The following is a 25,059-nucleotide window of genomic DNA, read 5'->3' on the forward strand; positions in this document are numbered from 1 at the left end:
ATTTAGGGTTAAAAACAGGGATTTTGATGAAAATAAGCGATATTTAAGGTTAAAAACAGGGATTTCTATGAAAATAAGCGATATTTTTGGGTTAAAAACAGGGATTTCCATGAAAATAAGCGATATTTTAGGGTTAAAAACAGGGATTCCTATGAAAATAAGCGATATTTTAAGGTTAAAAACAGGGATTTCGATGAAAATAAGCGATATATTAGGGTTGAAAGCAGGGATTTCAATGAAAATAAGCGATATTTAAGGTGAAAAACAGGGATTTCCGAGAAAAATAACAGCCTGTGCGGCGTATGCGCAGTAGGATGCCTGAGCAGCGCATGCGCAGTAAGGTGCCTGCGCAGCGCATGCGCACTAGGGTGCCTGAGCAGCGCATGCGCAGTAGGGTGCCTGCGCAGCGCATGCGCAGTAGGTTGCCTGCGCAGCGCATGCGCAGTAGCGTGCCAGTCTGCCGCACGCGCAGAACGGTGTCTGCCTGGCGCATTGCTAGAACAAAGCAATGTTTAAGGGGAAAGACAGGGATTTCTATGAAAATAAGCGATATTTTAGGGTTAAAAACAGGGATTTCGACGAAAATAAGCGATATTTTAGGGTTAAAAACAGGGATTTCGATGAAAATAAGCGATATTTAAGGGTTGAAAGCAGGGATTTCGACGAAAATAAGGGATGTTTAAGAGGAAAAAATGGGATTTCGACGAAAATAAGCGATATTTTAGGGTTGAAAGCAGGGATTTCTATGAAAATAAGCGATATTTTAGGGTTAAAAACAGGGATTTCGATGAAAATAAGAGATATTTTAGGGTAAAAAACAGGGATTTTGATGAAAATAAGTGATTTTTTCGGTTTAAAACAGGGATTTCTATGAAAATAAGCGATATTTTAGGGTTAAAAACATGGATTTTGATGAAAATAAGCGATATTTAGGTTAAAAACAAGGTTTTCTATGAAAATAAGCGATATTTCAGGATAAAAACAGGGATTTCCATGAATATAAGCGATATTTAAGGGGAAAAAACAGGGATTTCTATGAAAATAAGCGATATTTAAGGGAAAAAAATGGGATTTCGACGAAAATAAGCGATATTTTAGGGTTAAAAGCAGGGATTCCTATGAAAATAAGCGATATTTTAGGGTTAAAAACAGGGATTTCGATGAAAATAAGAGATATTTTAGGGTAAAAAACAGGGATTCCTATGAAAATAAGCGATATTTAAGGTTAAAAAACAGGGATTTCTATGAAAATAAGCGATATTTTAGGGTTAAAAACAGGGATTTCGACGAAAATAAGGGATGTTTAAGGGGAAAAAAATGGGATTTCTATGAAAATAAGCGATATTTTTGGGTTAAAAACTGGGATTTCGATGAAAATAAGCGATATTTAAGGTTAAAAACAGGGATTTCCATGAAAATAAGCGATATTTAAGGGGAAAAACAGGGATTTCTATGAAAATAAGCGATATTTAAGGGGAAAAACAGGGATTTCTATGAAAATAAGCGATATTTTTGGGTTAAAAACAGGGATTTTGATGAAAATAAGCGATATTTTTGGGTTAAAAACAGGGATTTCCATGAAAATAAGCGATATTTAAGGGGAAAAACAGGGATTTCCATGAAAATAAGCGATATTTTAGGGGAAAAAACAGGGATTTCTATGAAAATAAGCGATATTTTTGGGTTAAAAACAGGGATTTTGATGAAAATAAGCGATATTTAAGGGGAAAAACAGGGATTTCTATGAAAATAAGCGATATTTTTGGGTTAAAAACTGGGATTTCGATGAAAATAAGCGATATTTAAGGTTAAAAACAGGGATTTCCATGAAAATAAGCGATATTTTAGGGGAAAAACAGGGATTTCTATGAAAATAAGCGATATTTTAATTGGAAAAACAGGTATTTCTATGAAAATAAGCGTTATTTTTGGGTTAAAAACAGGGATTTTGATGAAAATAAGCGATATTTTTGGGTTAAAAACAGGGATTTCCATGAAAATAAGCGATATTTAAGGGGAAAAACAGGGATTTCCATGAAAATAAGCGATATTTTAGGGGAAAAACAGGGATTTCTATGAAAATAAGCGATATTTTTGGGTTAAAAACAGGGATTTTGATGAAAATAAGCGATATTTAAGGGTTAAAAACAGGGATTTCTATGAAAATAAGCGATATTTTTGGGTTAAAAACAGGGATTTTGATGAAAATAAGCGATATTTTTGGGTTAAAAACAGGGATTTCCATGAAAATAAGCGATATTTTAGGGGAAAAAACAGGGATTTCTATGAAAATAAGCGATATTTTAGGTTAAAAACAGGGATTTCTATGAAAATAAGCGATATTTAAGGTTAAAAATAGGGATTTCTATGAAAATAAGCGATATTTTAGGGGAAAAACAGGGATTTCCATGAAAATAAGCGATATTTTAAGGGGAAAAACAGGGATTTCCATGAAAATAAGTGATATTTTAAGGGGAAAGACAGGGATTTCTATGAAAATAAGCGATATTTTTGGGTTAAAAACAGGGATTTCTATGAAAATAAGCGATATTTTTGGGTTAAAAACAGGGATTTCTATGAAAATAAGCGATATTTTAAGGGGAAAAACAGATTTCTATGAAAATAAGCGATATTTTAATTGGAAAAACAGGTATTTCTATGAAAATAAGCGTTATTTTTGGGTTAAAAACAGGGATTTTGATGAAAATAAGCGATATTTTTGGGTTAAAAACAGGGATTTCTATGAAAATAAGCGATATTTTTGGGTTAAAAACAGGGATTTCGATGAAAATAAGCGATATTTTAGGGTTAAAAACAGGGATTTCCATGAAAGTAAGCGATATTTAAGGGGAAAAACAGGGATTTCCATGAAAATAAGCGATATTTTTGGGTTAAAAACAGGGATTTCGATGAAAATAAGCGATATTTTTGGATTAAAAACAGGGATTTCGATGAAAATAAGCGATATTTTAGGGTTAAAAACAGGGATTTCGATGAAAATAAGCGATATTTTAGGGTTAAAAACAGGGATTTCCATGAAAATAAGCGATATTTTAGGGTTAAAAACAGGGATTTCGACGAAAATAAGGGATGTTTAAGGGGAAAAACAGGGATTTCGACGAAAATAAGCGATATTTTAGGGTTAAAAACAAGGATTTCGATGAAAATAAGCGATATTTTAGGGTTAAAAACAGGGATTTCGATGAAAATAAGCGATATTTTAGGGTTAAAAACAGGGATTTCGACGAAAATAAGGGATGTTTAAGGGGAAAAAATGGGATTTCGATGAAAATAAGCGATATTTAAGGGTTAAAAACTGGGATTTCGATGAAAATAAGCGATAATTTAGGGTTAAAAACAGGGATTCCTATGAAAATAAGCGATATTTTAGGGTTAAAAACAGGGATTTCGATGAAAATAAGCGATATTTCAGGTTAAAAACAGGGATTTCCATGAAAATAAGCGATATTTTAGGGTTAAAAACAGGGATTCCTATGAAAATAAGCGATATTTTAAGGTTAAAAACAGGGATTTCGATGAAAATAAGCGATATATTAGGGTTGAAAGCAGGGATTTCAATGAAAATAAGCGATATTTAAGGTGAAAAACAGGGATTTCCGAGAAAAATAACAGCCTGCGCGGCGCATGCGCAGTAGGATGCCTGAGCAGCGCATGCGCAGTAAGGTGCCTGCGCAGCGCATGCGCACTAGGGTGCCTGAGCAGCGCATGCGCAGTAGGGTGCCTGCGCAGCGCATGCGCAGTAGGTTGCCTGCGCAGCGCACGCGCAGTAGCGTGCCAGTCTGCCGCACGCGCAGAACGGTGTCTGCCTGGCGCATTGCTAGAACAAAGCAATGTTTAAGGGGAAAGACAGGGATTTCTATGAAAATAAGCGATATTTTAGGGTTAAAAACAGGGATTTCGACGAAAATAAGCGATATTTTAGGGTTAAAAACAGGGATTTCGATGAAAATAAGCGATATTTAAGGGTTGAAAGCAGGGATTTCGACGAAAATAAGGGATGTTTAAGAGGAAAAAATGGGATTTCGACGAAAATAAGCGATATTTTAGGGTTGAAAGCAGGGATTTCTATGAAAATAAGCGATATTTTAGGGTTAAAAACAGGGATTTCGATGAAAATAAGAGATATTTTAGGGTAAAAAACAGGGATTTTGATGAAAATAAGTGATTTTTTCGGTTTAAAACAGGGATTTCTATGAAAATAAGCGATATTTTAGGGTTAAAAACATGGATTTTGATGAAAATAAGCGATATTTAGGTTAAAAACAAGGTTTTCTATGAAAATAAGCGATATTTCAGGATAAAAACAGGGATTTCCATGAATATAAGCGATATTTAAGGGGAAAAACAGGGATTTCTATGAAAATAAGCGATATTTAAGGGAAAAAAATGGGATTTCGACGAAAATAAGCGATATTTTAGGGTTAAAAGCAGGGATTCCTATGAAAATAAGCGATATTTTAGGGTTAAAAACAGGGATTTCGATGAAAATAAGAGATATTTTAGGGTAAAAAACAGGGATTCCTATGAAAATAAGCGATATTTAAGGTTAAAAACAGGGATTTCTATGAAAATAAGCGATATTTTAGGGTTAAAAACAGGGATTTCGACGAAAATAAGGGATGTTTAAGGGGAAAAAATGGGATTTCGACGAAAATAAGCGATATTTAAGGGTTAAAAACAGGGATTTTGATGAAAATAAGCGATATTTAAGGTTAAAAACAGGGATTTCCATGAAAATAAGCGATATTTAAGGGGAAAAACAGGGATTTCCATGAAAATAAGCGATATTTTTGGGTTAAAAACAGGGATTTCTATGAAAATAAGCGATATTTAAGGGTTAAAAACAGAAATATCTATGAAAATAAGCGATATTTAAGGTTAAAAACAGGGATTTCTATGAAAATAAGCGATATTTTTGGGTTAAAAACAGGGATTTTGATGAAAATAAGCGATATTTTTGGGTTAAAAACAGGGATTTCCATGAAAATAAGCGATATTTTAGGGGAAAAACAGGGATTTCTATGAAAATAAGCGATATTTTTGGGTTAAAAACAGGGATTTCTATGAAAATAAGCGATATTTCTGGGTTAAAAACAGGGATATCTATGAAAATAAGCGATATTTAAGGTTAAAAACAGGGATTTCTATGAAAATAAGCGATATTTTTGGGTTAAAAACAGGGATTTTGATGAAAATAAGCGATATTTTTGGGTTAAAAACAGGGATTTTGATGAAAATAAGCGATATTTAAGGGGAAAAACAGGGATTTCTATGAAAATAAGCGATATTTTAGGTTAAAAACAGGGATTTCTATGAAAATAAGCGATATTTAAGGTTAAAAATAGGGATTTCTATGAAAATAAGCGATATTTTAGGGGAAAAACAGGGATTTCCATGAAAATAAGCGATATTTAAGGGAAAAAAATGGGATTTCGACGAAAATAAGCGATATTTTAGGGTTAAAAGCAGGGATTCCTATGAAAATAAGCGATATTTTAGGGTTAAAAACAGGGATTTCGATGAAAATAAGAGATATTTTAGGGTAAAAAACAGGGATTCCTATGAAAATAAGCGATATTTAAGGTTAAAAACAGGGATTTCTATGAAAATAAGCGATATTTTAGGGTTAAAAACAGGGATTTCGACGAAAATAAGGGATGTTTAAGGGGAAAAAATGGGATTTCGACGAAAATAAGCGATATTTAAGGGTTAAAAACTGGGATTTCGATGAAAATAAGCGATATTTAAGGTTAAAAACAGGGATTTCCATGAAAATAAGCGATATTTAAGGGGAAAAACAGGGATTTCTATGAAAATAAGCGATATTTTTGGGTTAAAAACAGGGATTTTGATGAAAATAAGCGATATTTTTGGGTTAAAAACAGGGATTTTGATGAAAATAAGCGATATTTTTGGGTTAAAAACAGGGATTTCCATGAAAATAAGCGATATTTAAGGGGAAAAACAGGGATTTCCATGAAAATAAGCGATATTTTAGGGGAAAAACAGGGATTTCTATGAAAATAAGCGATATTTTTGGGTTAAAAACAGGGATTTTGATGAAAATAAGCGATATTTAAGGGGAAAAACAGGGATTTCTATGAAAATAAGCGATATTTTTGGGTTAAAAACAGGGATTTTGATGAAAATAAGCGATATTTTTGGGTTAAAAACAGGGATTTCCATGAAAATAAGCGATATTTTAAAGGAAAAACAGGGATTTCTATGAAAATAAGCGATATTTTTGGGTTAAAAACAGGGATTTCTATGAAAATAAGCGATATTTCTGGGTTAAAAACAGGGATATCTATGAAAATAAGCGATATTTAAGGTTAAAAACAGGGATTTCTATGAAAATAAGCGATATTTTTGGGTTAAAAACAGGGATTTTGATGAAAATAAGCGATATTTTTGGGTTAAAAACAGGGATTTTGATGAAAATAAGCGATATTTAAGGGGAAAAACAGGGATTTCTATGAAAATAAGCGATATTTTAGGTTAAAAACAGGGATTTCTATGAAAATAAGCGATATTTAAGGTTAAAAATAGGGATTTCTATGAAAATAAGCGATATTTTAGGGGAAAAACAGGGATTTCCATGAAAATAAGCGATATTTTAAGGGGAAAAACAGGGATTTCCATGAAAATAAGTGATATTTTAAGGGGAAAGACAGGGATTTCTATGAAAATAAGCGATATTTTTGGGTTAAAAACAGGGATTTCTATGAAAATAAGCGATATTTTAAGAGGAAAAACAGATTTCTATGAAAATAAGCGATATTTTAATTGGAAAAACAGGTATTTCTATGAAAATAAGCGTTATTTTTGGGTTAAAAACAGGGATTTTGATGAAAATAAGCGATATTTTAAGGGGAAAAACAGATTTCTATGAAAATAAGCGATATTTTAATTGGAAAAAACAGGTATTTCTATGAAAATAAGCGTTATTTTTGGGTTAAAAACAGGGATTTTGATGAAAATAAGCGATATTTTTGGGTTAAAAACAGGGATTTCTATGAAAATAAGCGATATTTTTGGGTTAAAAACAGGGATTTTGATGAAAATAAGCGATATTTTTGGGTTAAAAACAGGGATTTCTATGAAAATAAGCGATATTTTTGGGTTAAAAACAGGGATTTCGATGAAAATAAGCGATATTTTAGGGTTAAAAACAGGGATTTCCATGAAAGTAAGCGATATTTAAGGGGAAAAACAGGGATTTCCATGAAAATAAGCGATATTTTTGGGTTAAAAACAGGGATTTCGATGAAAATAAGCGATATTTTTGGATTAAAAACAAGGATTTCGATGAAAATAAGCGATATTTTAGGGTTAAAAACAGGGATTTCGATGAAAATAAGCGATATTTTAGGGTTAAAAACAGGGATTTCCATGAAAATAAGCGATATTTTAGGGTTAAAAACAGGGATTTCGACGAAAATAAGGGATGTTTAAGGGGAAAAAATGGGATTTCGACGAAAATAAGCGATATTTTAGGGTTAAAAACTGGGATTTCTATGAAAATAAGCGATAATTTAGGGTTAAAAACAGGGATTTCCTATGAAAATAAGCGATATTTTAGGGTTAAAAACAGGGATTTCGATGAAAATAAGCGATATTTCAGGTTAAAAACAGGGATTTCCATGAAAATAAGCGATATTTTAGGGTTAAAAACAGGGATTTCTATGAAAATAAGCGATATTTAAGGGGAAAAACAGGGATTTCTATGAAAATAAGCGATATTTTGGGTTAAAAACAGGGATTTCCATGAAAATAAGCGATATTTTTGGATTAAAAACAGGGATTTCTATGAAAATAAGCGATATTTTATGGGGAAAAACAGGGATTTCCATGAAAATAAGCGATATTTTTGGGTTAAAAACAGGGATTTCTATGAAAATAAGCGATATTTTTGGGTTAAAAACAGGGATTTCTATGAAAATAAGTGATATTTAAGGGGAAAAACAGGGATTTTGATGAAAATAAGCGATATTTAAGGGGAAAAACAGGGATTTCTATGAAAATAAGTGATATTTAAGGGGAAAAAACAGGGATTTCTATGAAAATAAGCGATATTTAAGGGGAAAAACTGGGATTTCCATGAAAATAAGCGATATTTTAGGGGAAAAACAGGGATTTCCATGAAAATAAGCGATATTTTTGGGGTTAAAAACAGGGATTTCTATGAAAACAAGCGATATTTTTGGGTTAAAAACAGGGATTTCCATGAAAATAAGCGATATTTTAGGGGAAAAACAGGGATTTCTATGAAAATAAACGATATTTTTGGGTTAAAAACAGGGATTTCTATGAAAACAAGCGATATTTTTGGGTTAAAAACAGGGATTTCCATGAAAATAAGCGATATTTTTGGGTTAAAAACAGGGATTTCCATGAAAATAAGCGATATTTTAGGGGAAAAACAGGGATTTCCATGAAAATAAGCGATATTTTTGGGTTAAAAACAGGGATTTCTATGAAAATAAGCGATATTTAAGGGGAAAAACAGGGATTTCTATGAAAATAAGCGATATTTTTGGGTTAAAAACAGGGATTTCCATGAAAATAAGCGATATTTTAGGGGGAAAAACAGGGATTTCTATGAAAATAAGCGATATTTTAAAGGAAAAACAGGGATTTCTATGAAAATAAGCAATATTTTAGGGGAAAAACAGGGATTTCTATGAAAATAAGCGATATTTTAGGGGAAAAACAAGGATTTCTATGAAAATAAGCGATATTTTAGGGGAAAAACAGGGATTTCCATGAAAATAAGCGATTTTTTAAGGGGAAAAACAGGGATTTCTATGAAAATAAGCGATATTTTTGGGTTAAAAACAGGGATTTCCATGAAAACAAGCGGTATTGAAGGGGAAAGACAGGGATTTCTATGAAAATAAGCGATATTTTTGGGTTAAAAACAGGGATTTCTATGAAAATAAGCGATATTTTTGGGTTAAAAACAGGGATTTCTATGAAAATAAGCGATATTTTAAGGGGAAAAACAGATTTCTATGAAAATAAGCGATATTTTAATTGGAAAAACAGGTATTTCTATGAAAATAAGCGTTATTTTTGGGTTAAAAACAGGGATTTTGATGAAAATAAGCGATATTTTTGGGTTAAAAACAGGGATTTCTATGAAAATAAGCGATATTTTTGGGTTAAAAACAGGGATTTCGATGAAAATAAGCGATATTTTAGGGTTAAAAACAGGGATTTCCATGAAAGTAAGCGATATTTAAGGGGAAAAACAGGGATTTCCATGAAAATAAGCGATATTTTTGGGTTAAAAACAGGGATTTCGATGAAAAAAAGCGATATTTTTGGGTTAAAAACAAGGATTTCGATGAAAATAAGCGATATTTTAGGGTTAAAAACAGGGATTTCGACGAAAATAAGCGATATTTTAGGGTTAAAAACAGGGATTTCGACGAAAATAAGCGATATTTAAGGGTTAAAAACTGGGATTTCTATGAAAATAAGCGATAATTTAGGGTTAAAAACAGGGATTTCCTATGAAAATAAGCGATATTTTTGGGTTAAAAACAGGGATTTCGATGAAAATAAGTGATATTTCAGGTTAAAAACAGGGATTTCCATGAAAATAAGCGATATTTTAGGGTTAAAAACAGGGATTTTGATGAAAATAAGCGATTTTTTCGGTTTTAAAACAGGGATTTCTATGAAAATAAGCAATATTTTAGGGGAAAAAAAGGGATTTCTATGAAAATAAGCGATATTTTAGGGTTAAAAACATGGATTTTGATGAAAATAAGCGATATTTAGGTTAAAAACAAGGTTTTCTATGAAAATAAGCGATATTTCAGGATAAAAACAGGGATTTCCATGAATATAAGCGATATTTAAGAAGAAAAAAAGGGATTTCTATGAAAATAAGTGATATTTAAGGGAAAAAAATGGTATTTCGACGAAAATAAGCGATATTTTAGGGTTAAAAGCAGGGATTTTGATGAAAATAAGCGATATTTTTGGGTTAAAAACAGGGATTTCCATGAAAATAAGCGATATTTTAGGGGAAAAACAGGGATTTCTATGAAAATAAGCGATATTTTTGGGTTAAAAACAGGGATTTCTATGAAAATAAGCGATATTTCTGGGTTAAAAACAGGGATATCTATGAAAATAAGCGATATTTAAGGTTAAAAACAGGGATTTCTATGAAAATAAGCGATATTTTTGGGTTAAAAACAGGGATTTTGATGAAAATAAGCGATATTTTTGGGTTAAAAACAGGGATTTTGATGAAAATAAGCGATATTTAAGGGGAAAAACAGGGATTTCTATGAAAATAAGCGATATTTTAGGTTAAAAACAGGGATTTCTATGAAAATAAGCGATATTTAAGGTTAAAAATAGGGATTTCTATGAAAATAAGCGATATTTTAGGGGAAAAACAGGGATTTCCATGAAAATAAGCGATATTTTAAGGGGAAAAACAGGGATTTCCATGAAAATAAGTGATATTTTAAGGGGAAAGACAGGGATTTCTATGAAAATAAGCGATATTTTTGGGTTAAAAACAGGGATTTCTATGAAAACAAGCGATATTTTTGGGTTAAAAACAGGGATTTCCATGAAAATAAGCGATATTTTTGGGTTAAAAACAGGGATTTCCATGAAAATAAGCGATATTTTAGGGGAAAAACAGGGATTTCCATGAAAATAAGCGATATTTTTGGGTTAAAAACAGGGATTTCTATGAAAATAAGCGATATTTAAGGGGAAAAACAGGGATTTCTATGAAAATAAGCGATATTTTTGGGTTAAAAACAGGGATTTCCATGAAAATAAGCGATATTTTAGGGGGAAAAACAGGGATTTCTATGAAAATAAGCGATATTTTAAAGGAAAAAACAGGGATTTCTATGAAAATAAGCGATATTTTAGGGGAAAAACAGGGATTTCTATGAAAATAAGCGATATTTTAGGGGAAAAACAGGGATTTCTATGAAAATAAGCGATATTTTAGGGGAAAAACAGGGATTTCCATGAAAATAAGCGATTTTTTAAGGGGAAAAACAGGGATTTCTATGAAAATAAGCGATATTTTTGGGTTAAAAACAGGGATTTCCATGAAAACAAGCGGTATTGAAGGGGAAAGACAGGGATTTCTATGAAAATAAGCGATATTTTTGGGTTAAAAACAGGGATTTCTATGAAAATAAGCGATATTTTTGGGTTAAAAACAGGGATTTCTATGAAAATAAGCGATATTTTAAGGGGAAAAACAGATTTCTATGAAAATAAGCGATATTTTAATTGGAAAAACAGGTATTTCTATGAAAATAAGCGTTATTTTTGGGTTAAAAACAGGGATTTTGATGAAAATAAGCGATATTTTTGGGTTAAAAACAGGGATTTCTATGAAAATAAGCGATATTTTTGGGTTAAAAACAGGGATTTCGATGAAAATAAGCGATATTTTAGGGTTAAAAACAGGGATTTCCATGAAAGTAAGCGATATTTAAGGGGAAAAACAGGGATTTCCATGAAAATAAGCGATATTTTTGGGTTAAAAACAGGGATTTCGATGAAAAAAAGCGATATTTTTGGGTTAAAAACAAGGATTTCGATGAAAATAAGCGATATTTTAGGGTTAAAAACAGGGATTTCGACGAAAATAAGCGATATTTTAGGGTTAAAAACAGGGATTTCGACGAAAATAAGGGATGTTTAAGGGGAAAAAAATGGGATTTCGACGAAAATAAGCGATATTTAAGGGTTAAAAACTGGGATTTCTATGAAAATAAGCGATATTTTAAGGGGAAAAACAGGGATTTCCATGAAAATAAGTGATATTTTAAGAGGAAAAACAGGGATTTCTATGAAAATAAGCGATATTTTTGGGTTAAAAACATGGATTTCTATGAAAATAAGCGATATTTTTGGGTTAAAAACAGGGATTTCTATGAAAATAAGCGATATTTTAAGGGGAAAAACAGATTTCTATGAAAATAAGCGATATTTTAATTGGAAAAACAGGTATTTCTATGAAAATAAGCGTTATTTTTGGGTTAAAAACAGGGATTTTGATGAAAATAAGCGATATTTTTGGGTTAAAAACAGGGATTTCTATGAAAATAAGCGATATTTTTGGGTTAAAAACAGGGATTTCGATGAAAATAAGCGATATTTTAGGGTTAAAAACAGGGATTTCCATGAAAGTAAGCGATATTTAAGGGGAAAAACAGGGATTTCCATGAAAATAAGCGATATTTTTGGGTTAATAACAGGGATTTCGATGAAAATAAGCGATATTTTTGGATTAAAAACAAGGATTTCGATGAAAATAAGCGATATTTTAGGGTTAAAAACAGGGATTTCGATGAAAATAAGCGATATTTTAGGGTTAAAAACAGGGATTTCCATGAAAATAAGCGATATTTTAGGGTTAAAAACAGGGATTTCGACGAAAATAAGGGATGTTTAAGGGGAAAAAATGGGATTTCGACGAAAATAAGCGATATTTTAGGGTTAAAAACAAGGATTTCGATGAAAATAAGCGATATTTTAGGGTTAAAAACAGGGATTTCGATGAAAATAAGCGATATTTTAGGGTTAAAAACAGGGATTTCGACGAAAATAAGGGATGTTTAAGGGGAAAAAATGGGATTTCGATGAAAATAAGCGATATTTAAGGGTTAAAAACTGGGATTTCGATGAAAATAAGCGATAATTTAGGGTTAAAAACAGGGATTCCTATGAAAATAAGCGATATTTTAGGGTTAAAAACAGGGATTTCGATGAAAATAAGCGATATTTCAGGTTAAAAACAGGGATTTCCATGAAAATAAGCGATATTTTAGGGTTAAAAACAGGGATTCCTATGAAAATAAGCGATATTTTAAGGTTAAAAACAGGGATTTCGATGAAAATAAGCGATATATTAGGGTTGAAAGCAGGGATTTCAATGAAAATAAGCGATATTTAAGGTGAAAAACAGGGATTTCCGAGAAAAATAACAGCCTGCGCGGCGCATGCGCAGTAGGATGCCTGAGCAGCGCATGCGCAATAAGGTGCCTGCGCAGCGCATGCGCACTAGGGTGCCTGAGCAGCGCATGCGCAGTAGGGTGCCTGCGCAGCGCATGCGCAGTAGGTTGCCTGCGCAGCGCATGCGCAGTAGCGTGCCAGTCTGCCGCACGCGCAGAACGGTGTCTGCCTGGCGCATTGCTAGAACAAAGCAATGTTTAAGGGGAAAGACAGGGATTTCTATGAAAATAAGCGATATTTTAGGGTTAAAAACAGGGATTTCGACGAAAATAAGCGATATTTTAGGGTTAAAAAACAGGGATTTCGATGAAAATAAGCGATATTTAAGGGTTGAAAGCAGGGATTTCGACGAAAATAAGGGATGTTTAAGAGGAAAAAATGGGATTTCGACGAAAATAAGCGATATTTTAGGGTTGAAAGCAGGGATTTCTATGAAAATAAGCGATATTTTAGGGTTAAAAACAGGGATTTCGATGAAAATAAGAGATATTTTAGGGTAAAAAACAGGGATTTTGATGAAAATAAGTGATTTTTTCGGTTTAAAACAGGGATTTCTATGAAAATAAGCGATATTTTAGGGTTAAAAACATGGATTTTGATGAAAATAAGCGATATTTAGGTTAAAAACAAGGTTTTCTATGAAAATAAGCGATATTTCAGGATAAAAACAGGGATTTCCATGAATATAAGCGATATTTAAGGGGAAAAACAGGGATTTCTATGAAAATAAGCGATATTTAAGGGAAAAAAAATGGGATTTCGACGAAAATAAGCGATATTTTAGGGTTAAAAGCAGGGATTCCTATGAAAATAAGCGATATTTTAGGGTTAAAAACAGGGATTTCGATGAAAATAAGAGATATTTTAGGGTAAAAAACAGGGATTCCTATGAAAATAAGCGATATTTAAGGTTAAAAAACAGGGATTTCTATGAAAATAAGCGATATTTTAGGGTTAAAAACAGGGATTTCGACGAAAATAAGGGATGTTTAAGGGGAAAAAATGGGATTTCGATGAAAATAAGCGATATTTAAGGTTAAAAACAGGGATTTCCATGAAAATAAGCGATATTTAAGGGGAAAAACAGGGATTTCTATGAAAATAAGCGATATTTAAGGGGAAAAACAGGGATTTCTATGAAAATAAGCGATATTTTTGGGTTAAAAACAGGGATTTTGATGAAAATAAGCGATATTTTTGGGTTAAAAACAGGGATTTCCATGAAAATAAGCGATATTTAAGGGGAAAAACAGGGATTTCCATGAAAATAAGCGATATTTTAGGGGAAAAAACAGGGATTTCTATGAAAATAAGCGATATTTTTGGGTTAAAAACAGGGATTTTGATGAAAATAAGCGATATTTAAGGGGAAAAACAGGGATTTCTATGAAAATAAGCGATATTTTTGGGTTAAAAACAGGGATTTTGATGAAAATAAGCGATATTTTTGGGTTAAAAACAGGGATTTCCATGAAAATAAGCGATATTTAAGGGGAAAAACAGGGATTTCTATGAAAATAAGCGATATTTTTGGGTTAAAAACAGGGATTTCTATGAAAATAAGCGATATTTCTGGGTTAAAAACAGGGATATCTATGAAAATAAGCGATATTTAAGGTTAAAAACAGGGATTTCTATGAAAATAAGCGATATTTTTGGGTTAAAAACGGGGATTTTGATGAAAATAAGCGATATTTTTGGGTTAAAAACAGGGATTTTGATGAAAATAAGCGATATTTAAGGGGAAAAAACAGGGATTTCTATGAAAATAAGCGATATTTTAGGTTAAAAACAGGGATTTCTATGAAAATAAGCGATATTTAAGGTTAAAAATAGGGATTTCTATGAAAATAAGCGATATTTTAGGGGAAAAACAGGGATTTCCATGAAAATAAGCGATATTTTAGGGGGAAAAACAGGGATTTCCATGAAAATAAGCGATATTTTTGGGTTAAAAACAGGGATTTCTATGAAAATAAGCGATATTTTAAGGGGAAAAACAGATTTCTATGAAAATAAGCGATATTTTAATTGGAAAAACAGGTATTTCTATGAAAATAAGCGTTATTTTTGGGTTAAAAACAGGGATTTTGATGAAAATAAGCGATATTTTAAGGGGAAAAACAGATTTCTATGAAAATAAGCGATATTTTAATTGGAAAAACAGGTATTTCTATGAAAATAAGCGTTATTTTTGGGTTAAAAACAGGGATTTTGATGAAAATAAGCGATATTTTTGGGTTAAAAACAGGGATTTCCATGAAAATAAGCGATATTTTAGGGGAAAAACAGGGATTTCCATGAAAATAAGCGATATTTTAGGGGAAAAACAGGGATTTCCATGAAAATAAGCGATATTTTAAGGGGAAAAACAGGGATTTCCATGAAAATAAGTGATATTTTAAGGGGAAAGACAGGGATTTCTATGAAAATAAGCGATATTTTTGGGTTAAAAACAGGGATTTCTATGAAAACAAGCGATATTTTTGGGTTAAAAACAGGGATTTCCATGAAAATAAGCGATATTTTAGGGGAAAAACAGGGATTTCCATGAAAATAAGCGATATTTTAGGGGAAAAACAGGGATTTCCATGAAAATAAGCGATATTTTTGGGTTAAAAACAGGGATTTCCATGAAAATAAGCGATATTTTAGGGGAAAAACAGGGATTTCCATGAAAATAAGCGATATTTAAGGGGAAAAACAGGGATTTCTATGAAAATAAGCGATATTTTTGGGTTAAAAACAGGGATTTCCAAGAAAATAAGCGATATTTTAGGGGGAAAAACAGGGATTTCTATGAAAATAAGCGATATTTTAGTGGAAAAACAGGGATTTCTATGAAAATAAGCGATATTTTAGGGGAAAAACAGGGATTTCTATGAAAATAAGCGATATTTTAGGGGAAAAACAGGGATTTCTATGAAAATAAGCGATATTTTAGGGGAAAAACAGGGATTTCCATGAAAATAAGCGATTTTTTAAGGGGAAAAAACAGGGATTTCTATGAAAATAAGTGATATTTTTGGGTTAAAAACAGGGATTTCCATGAAAACAAGCGGTATTTAAGGGGAAAGACAGGGATTTCTATGAAAATAAGCGATATTTTTGGGTTAAAAACAGGGATTTCTATGAAAATAAGCGTTATTTTTGGGTTAAAAACAGGGATTTTGATGAAAATAAGCGATATTTTAAGGGGAAAAACAGATTTCTATGAAAATAAGCGATATTTTAATTAGAAAAACAGGTATTTCTATGAAAATAAGCGTTATTTTTGGGTTAAAAACAGGGATTTTGATGAAAATAAGCGATATTTTTGGGTTAAAAACAGGGATTTCTATGAAAATAAGCGATATTTTTGGGTTAAAAACAGGGATTTCGATGAAAATAAGCGATATTTTAGGGTTAAAAACAGGGATTTCCATGAAAGTAAGCGATATTTAAGGGGAAAAACAGGGATTTCCATGAAAATAAGCGATATTTTTGGGTTAAAAACAGGGATTTCGATGAAAAAAAGCGATATTTTTGGGTTAAAAACAAGGATTTCGATGAAAATAAGCGATATTTTAGGGTTAAAAACAGGGATTTCGATGAAAATAAGCGATATTTTAGGGTTAAAAACAGGGATTTCGACGAAAATAAGCGATATTTTAGGGTTAAAAACAGGGATTTCGACGAAAATAAGCGATATTTAAGGTTAAAAATAGGGATTTCTATGAAAATAAGCGATATTTTAGGGGAAAAACAGGGATTTCCATGAAAATAAGCGATATTTTAAGGGGAAAAACAGGGATTTCCATGAAAATAAGTGATATTTTAAGGGGAAAGACAGGGATTTCTATGAAAATAAGCGATATTTTTGGGTTAAAAACAGGGATTTCTATGAAAATAAGCGATATTTTTGGGTTAAAAACAGGGATTTCTATGAAAATAAGCGATATTTTAAGGGGAAAAACAGATTTCTATGAAAATAAGCGATATTTTAATTGGAAAAACAGGTATTTCTATGAAAATAAGCGTTATTTTTGGTTAAAAACAGGGATTTTGATGAAAATAAGCGATATTTTTGGGTTAAAAACAGGGATTTCTATGAAAATAAGCGATATTTTTGGGTTAAAAACAGGGATTTCGATGAAAATAAGCGATATTTTTGGGTTAAAAACAGGGATTTCCATGAAAGTAAGCGATATTTAAGGGGAAAAACAGGGATTTCCATGAAAATAAGCGATATTTTTGGGTTAATAACAGGGATTTCGATGAAAATAAGCGATATTTTTGGATTAAAAACAAGGATTTCGATGAAAATAAGCGATATTTTAGGGTTAAAAACAGGGATTTCGATGAAAATAAGCGATATTTTAGGGTTAAAAACAGGGATTTCCATGAAAATAAGCGATATTTTAGGGTTAAAAACAGGGATTTCGACGAAAATAAGGGATGTTTAAGGGGAAAAAATGGGATTTCGACGAAAATAAGCGATATTTTAGGGTTAAAAACAAGGATTTCGATGAAAATAAGCGATATTTTAGGGTTAAAAACAGGGATTTCGATGAAAATAAGCGATATTTTAGGGTTAAAAACAGGGATTTCGACGAAAATAAGGGATGTTTAAGGGGAAAAAATGGGATTTCGATGAAAATAAGCGATATTTAAGGGTTAAAAACTGGGATTTCGATGAAAATAAGCGATAATTTAGGGTTAAAAACAGGGATTCCTATGAAAATAAGCGATATTTTAGGGTTAAAAACAGGGATTTCTATGAAAATAAGCGATATTTCAGGTTAAAAACAGGGATTTCCATGAAAATAAGCGATATTTTAGGGTTAAAAACAGGGATTCCTATGAAAATAAGCGATATTTTAAGGTTAAAAACAGGGATTTCGATGAAAATAAGCGATATATTAGGGTTGAAAGCAGGGATTTCAATGAAAATAAGCGATATTTAAGGTGAAAAACAGGGATTTCCGAGAAAAATAACAGCCTGCGCGGCGCATGCGCAGTAGGATGCCTGAGCAGCGCATGCGCAATAAGGTGCCTGCGCAGCGCATGCGCACTAGGGTGCCTGAGCAGCGCATGCGCAGTAGGGTGCCTGCGCAGCGCATGCGCAGTAGGTTGCCTGCGCAGCGCATGCGCAGTAGCGTGCCAGTCTGCCGCACGCGCAGAACGGTGTCTGCCTGGCGCATTGCTAGAACAAAGCAATGTTTAAGGGGAAAGACAGGGATTTCTATGAAAATAAGCGATATTTTAGGGTTAAAAACAGGGATTTCGACGAAAATAAGCGATATTTTAGGGTTAAAAACAGGGATTTCGATGAAAATAAGCGATATTTAAGGGTTGAAAGCAGGGATTTCGACGAAAATAAGGGATGTTTAAGAGGAAAAAATGGGATTTCGACGAAAATAAGCGATATTTTAGGGTTGAAAGCAGGGATTTCTATGAAAATAAGCGATATTTTAGGGTTAAAAACAGGGATTTCGATGAAAATAAGAGATATTTTAGGGTAAAAAACAGGGATTTTGATGAAAATAAGTGATTTTTTCGGTTTAAAACAGGGATTTCTATGAAAATAAGCGATATTTTAGGGTTAAAAACATGGATTTTGATGAAAATAAGCGATATTTAGGTTAAAAACAAGGTTTTCTATGAAAATAAGCGATATTTCAGGATAAAAACAGGGATTTCCATGAATATAAGCGATATTTAAGGGGAAAAACAGGGATTTCTATGAAAATAAGCGATATTTAAGGGAAAAAAAATGGGATTTCGACGAAAATAAGCGATATTTTAGGGTTAAAAGCAGGGATTCCTATGAAAATAAGCGATATTTTAGGGTTAAAAACAGGGATTTCGATGAAAATAAGAGATATTTTAGGGTAAAAAACAGGGATTCCTATGAAAATAAGCGATATTTAAGGTTAAAAAACAGGGATTTCTATGAAAATAAGCGATATTTTAGGGTTAAAAACAGGGATTTCGACGAAAATAAGGGATGTTTAAGGGGAAAAAATGGGATTTCGACGAAAATAAGCGATATTTAAGGGTTAAAAACTGGGATTTCGATGAAAATAAGCGATATTTAAGGTTAAAAACAGGGATTTCCATGAAAATAAGTGATATTTAAGGGGAAAAACAGGGATTTCTATGAAAATAAGCGATATTTAAGGGGAAAAACAGGGATTTCTATGAAAATAAGCGATATTTTTGGGTTAAAAACAGGGATTTTGATGAAAATAAGCGATATTTTTGGGTTAAAAACAGGGATTTCCATGAAAATAAGCGATATTTAAGGGGAAAAACAGGGATTTCCATGAAAATAAGCGATATTTTAGGGGAAAAACAGGGATTTCTATGAAAATAAGCGATATTTTTGGGTTAAAAACAGGGATTTTGATGAAAATAAGCGATATTTAAGGGGAAAAACAGGGATTTCTATGAAAATAAGCGATATTTTTGGGTTAAAAACAGGGATTTTGATGAAAATAAGCGATATTTTTGGGTTAAAAACAGGGATTTCCATGAAAATAAGCGATTTTTTAAGGGGAAAAACAGGGATTTCTATGAAAATAAGCGATATTTTTGGGTTAAAAACAGGGATTTCCATGAAAATAAGCGGTATTTAAGGGGAAAGACAGGGATTTCTATGAAAATAAGCGATATTTTTGGGTTAAAAACAGGGATTTCTATGAAAATAAGCGTTATTTTTGGGTTAAAAACAGGGATTTTGATGAAAATAAGCGATATTTTAAGGGGAAAAACAGATTTCTATGAAAATAAGCGATATTTTAATTGGAAAAACAGGTATTTCTATGAAAATAAGCGTTATTTTTGGGTTAAAAACAGGGATTTTGATGAAAATAAGCGATATTTTTGGGTTAAAAACAGGGATTTCTATGAAAATAAGCGATATTTTTGGGTTAAAAACAGGGATTTCGATGAAAATAAGCGATATTTTAGGGTTAAAAACAGGGATTTCCATGAAAGTAAGCGATATTTAAGGGGAAAAACAGGGATTTCCATGAAAATAAGCGATATTTTTGGGTTAAAAACAGGGATTTCGATGAAAAAAAGCGATATTTTTGGGTTAAAAACAAGGATTTCGATGAAAATAAGCGATATTTTAGGGTTAAAAACAGGGATTTCGATGAAAATAAGCGATATTTTAGGGTTAAAAACAGGGATTTCGACGAAAATAAGCGATATTTTAGGGTTAAAAACAGGGATTTCGACGAAAATAAGCGATATTTAAGGTTAAAAATAGGGATTTCTATGAAAATAAGCGATATTTTAGGGGAAAAACAGGGATTTCCATGAAAATAAGCGATATTTTAAGGGGAAAAACAGGGATTTCCATGAAAATAAGTGATATTTTAAGGGGAAAGACAGGGATTTCTATGAAAATAAGCGATATTTTTGGGTTAAAAACAGGGATTTCTATGAAAATAAGCGATATTTTTGGGTTAAAAACAGGGATTTCTATGAAAATAAGCGATATTTTAAGGGGAAAAACAGATTTCTATGAAAATAAGCGATATTTTAGGGTTAAAAACAGGGATTTCCATGAAAGTAAGCGATATTTAAGGGGAAAAACAGGGATTTCCATGAAAATAAGCGATATTTTTGGGTTAATAACAGGGATTTCGATGAAAATAAGCGATATTTTTGGATTAAAAACAAGGATTTCGATGAAAATAAGCGATATTTTAGGGTTAAAAACAGGGATTTCGATGAAAATAAGCGATATTTTAGGGTTAAAAACAGGGATTTCCATGAAAATAAGCGATATTTTAGGGTTAAAAACAGGGATTTCGACGAAAATAAGGGATGTTTAAGGGGAAAAAATGGGATTTCGACGAAAATAAGCGATATTTTAGGGTTAAAAACAAGGATTTCGATGAAAATAAGCGATATTTTAGGGTTAAAAACAGGGATTTCGATGAAAATAAGCGATATTTTAGGGTTAAAAACAGGGATTTCGACGAAAATAAGGGATGTTTAAGGGGAAAAAATGGGATTTCGATGAAAATAAGCGATATTTAAGGGTTAAAAACTGGGATTTCGATGAAAATAAGCGATAATTTAGGGTTAAAAACAGGGATTCCTATGAAAATAAGCGATATTTTAGGGTTAAAAACAGGGATTTCGATGAAAATAAGCGATATTTCAGGTTTAAAACAGGGATTTCCATGAAAATAAGCGATATTTTAGGGTTAAAAACAGGGATTCCTATGAAAATAAGCGATATTTTAAGGTTAAAAACAGGGATTTCGATGAAAATAAGCGATATATTAGGGTTGAAAGCAGGGATTTCTATGAAAATAAGCGATATTTTAGGGTTAAAAACAGGGATTTCGACGAAAATAAGGGATGTTTAAGGGGAAAAACAGGGATTTCTATGAAAATAAGCGATATTTAAGGGTTAAAAACTGGGATTTCGATGAAAATAAGCGATATTTAAGGTTAAAAACAGGGATTTCCATGAAAATAAGCGATATTTAAGGGGAAAAACAGGGATTTCTATGAAAATAAGCGATATTTAAGGGGAAAAACAGGGATTTCTATGAAAATAAGCGATATTTTTGGGTTAAAAACAGGGATTTTGATGAAAATAAGCGATATTTTTGGGTTAAAAACAGGGATTTCCATGAAAATAAGCGATATTTAAGGGGAAAAACAGGGATTTCCATGAAAATAAGCGATATTTTAGGGGAAAAACAGGGATTTCTATGAAAATAAGCGATATTTTTGGGTTAAAAACAGGGATTTTGATGAAAATAAGCGATATTTAAGGGGAAAAACAGGGATTTCTATGAAAATAAGCGATATTTTTGGGTTAAAAACAGGGATTTTGATGAAAATAAGCGATATTTTAGGGTTAAAAACAGGGATTTCCATGAAAATAAGCGATATTTAAGGGGAAAAACAGGGATTTCTATGAAAATAAGCGATATTTTAGGGTTAAAAACAGGGATTTCTATGAAAATAAGCGATATTTCTGGGTTAAAAACAGGGATATCTATGAAAATAAGCGATATTTAAGGTTAAAAACAGGGATTTCTATGAAAATAAGCGATATTTTTGGGTTAAAAACGGGGATTTTGATGAAAATAAGCGATATTTTTGGGTTAAAAACAGGGATTTTGATGAAAATAAGCGATATTTAAGGGGAAAAACAGGGATTTCTATGAAAATAAGCGATATTTTAGGTTAAAAACAGGGATTTCTATGAAAATAAGCGATATTTAAGGTTAAAAATAGGGATTTCTATGAAAATAAGCGATATTTTAGGGGAAAAACAGGGATTTCCATGAAAATAAGCGATATTTTAGGGGGAAAAACAGGGATTTCCATGAAAATAAGCGATATTTTAGGGTTAAAAACAGGGATTTCTATGAAAATAAGCGATATTTTAAGGGGAAAAACAGATTTCTATGAAAATAAGCGATATTTTAATTGGAAAAACAGGTATTTCTATGAAAATAAGCGTTATTTTTGGGTTAAAAACAGGGATTTTGATGAAAATAAGCGATATTTTAAGGGGAAAAACAGATTTCTATGAAAATAAGCGATATTTTAATTGGAAAAACAGGTATTTCTATGAAAATAAGCGTTATTTTTGGGTTAAAAACAGGGATTTTGATGAAAATAAGCGATATTTTTGGGTTAAAAACAGGGATTTCTATGAAAATAAGCGATATTTTTGGGTTAAAAACAGGGATTTCGATGAAAATAAGCGATATTTTAGGGTTAAAAACAGGGATTTCCATGAAAGTAAGCGATATTTAAGGGGAAAAACAGGGATTTCCATGAAAATAAGCGATATTTTTGGGTTAAAAACAGGGATTTCGATGAAAATAAGCGATATTTTTGGATTAAAAACAAGGATTTCGATGAAAATAAGCGATATTTTAGGGTTAAAAACAGGGATTTCGATGAAAATAAGCGATATTTTAGGGTTAAAAACAGGGATTTCCATGAAAATAAGCGATATTTTAGGGTTAAAAACAGGGATTTCGACGAAAATAAGGGATGTTTAAGGGGAAAAAATGGGATTTCGACGAAAATAAGCGATATTTAAGGGTTAAAAACTGGGATTTCCATGAAAATAAGCGATAATTTAGGGTTAAAAACAGGGATTTCCTATGAAAATAAGCGATATTTTAGGGTTAAAAACAGGGATTTCCATGAAAATAAGCGATATTTTAAGGGGAAAAACAGGGATTTCCATGAAAATAAGCGATATTTTTGGGTTAAAAACAGGGATTTCTATGAAAATAAGCGATATTTTAGGGGAAAAACAGGGATTTCCATGAAAATAAGCGATATTTAAGGGGAAAAACAGGGATTTCGATGAAAATAAGCGTTATTTTTGGGTTAAAAACAGGGATTTTGATGAAAATAAGCGATATTTTAGGTTAAAAACAGGGATTTCTATGAAAATAAGCGATATTTTTGGATTAAAAACAGGGATTTTGATGAAAATAAGCGATATTTTAGGTTAAAAACAGGGATTTTGATGAAAATAAGCGATATTTCTGGGTTAAAAACAGGGATTTTGATGAAAATAAGCGATATTTTTGGGTTAAAAACAGGGATTTCTATGAAAATAAGCGATATTTTAGGGGAAAAACAGGGATTTCTATGAAAATAAGCGATATTTAAGGGGAAAAACAGGGATTTCTATGAAAATAAGCGATATTTTTGGGTTAAAAACAGGGATTTCTATGAAAATAAGCGATATTTTAGGGTTAAAAACAGGGATTTCCATGAAAATAAGCAATATTTAAGGGGAAAAACAGTATTTCAGCATCATCCCAATATCTCCACTGTGATCACGTCCATCCCTGTGACGCTCTCTGATGTCAATCCCAAGTGATTTTCCAACATCTCTCCGGTGTCATCTCACCGATTTCATCCCCATCACCCCTGTGTCACTCCAGCAACATTAACCCAGCGTCACTCTCTGATATCAGCCCCAATGATGCCCCAACATCACCTACCAACATCACTGACACATCATAGAGTATCGCCTCCCACCATCTCCCCAGTAACGTCCCCCCCCCACATCACCCCTTTATCTCATCGCTCAACATCAGCCTACAGCATGACTGCACAACATCAACCCAGCATCACTCCAGTGTCACAGCAGTGCACCCCCACCAGTGTCACCCCAACGTCACTCCCTGATGCCATCCTTGAGTGAAACCCCGACGTCATCCTAGTCTCATTGCATTGTAACCTCCCAGCTTCACTCTAACAACATCACCCCGCAAAAACCCCCCAACATCACCCTTACCATTAATTACCTACTGTAATGTTGCAGTATGATGGAAAATGCAACAACAGTAGCAGAGAAGCAAAGTCCCAGGTTGTAGTAAGTGAGGATGTGCTCAAACACAGCAGCCGTAAACACAGAAACAGAACAAAAACCTGCCTACCTTTGGAAGACCTCCTGCAAGCACAGACCTCTAGCCAAAGCCCCTCACTTCTGATGCCAATGCTTATATGAGACCCGGGAGGGGGTGGAGCCTGGCTCCACCCCCTTCCATCACTCAGGTGCGTTTCATGCACCTGAGCTTCTATGGTTTGTCCCTTCTCAATCATTGTTTCAAGCCATAACTTAGGGTTTCCACTACATCCCCCCAACAATATCACTCCAACATCACTCCCTGATGTCCCCCCCAACAGTATCACTCCAACATCACTCCCTGATGTCCCCCCCATGATGTTCCAACATCACCCCCCAGCATCACTTCCCAGCATCACCCGCCCACATCATCCCAGGGTCACCCCAGTGTTACCCCAGTGTCACCCCAACTATGTCACTGCAACGTCACATCCTGATGTCACCCTGCAGTAATAACCCAACACCGCCCCCAGCGTCGCTCCCCAGTATCACCCGAGTGTCATCCCTATGTCAGCTGCCATGCAGGCAGGTGCCAGGTTCACGCACTGAGGATGTCAAATCCTGAATTGCTTTCACGATGGTCTTTAATTGCAAAGAAAGTCGGCAACACGTTTCTCACT

General features: G+C 32.7%; 1 long non-coding RNA gene across 2 annotated transcripts; it reads left to right on the top strand.

The window, feature by feature from the left end:
- Positions 1–24,587, top strand: LOC125687643 (uncharacterized). Of its 2 annotated transcripts, none has more exons than XR_007374283.1 (3): positions 1–48; positions 10,933–12,560; positions 17,816–24,587. It is a non-coding gene; the product is annotated as an uncharacterized LOC125687643 (long non-coding RNA). The 2 variants fall into 2 exon arrangements; XR_007374282.1 differs by lacking the exon at positions 1–48 and adding an exon at positions 9,727–9,770 and having other exon boundaries at positions 10,893–12,560; positions 17,816–24,586.
- The last annotated feature ends 472 nt before the right edge of the window (positions 24,588–25,059 follow it).

This window comes from Lagopus muta, unplaced genomic scaffold, assembly GCF_023343835.1.
Source record: "Lagopus muta isolate bLagMut1 unplaced genomic scaffold, bLagMut1 primary scaffold_137, whole genome shotgun sequence".
Taxonomy (NCBI): domain Eukaryota; kingdom Metazoa; phylum Chordata; class Aves; order Galliformes; family Phasianidae; genus Lagopus; species Lagopus muta.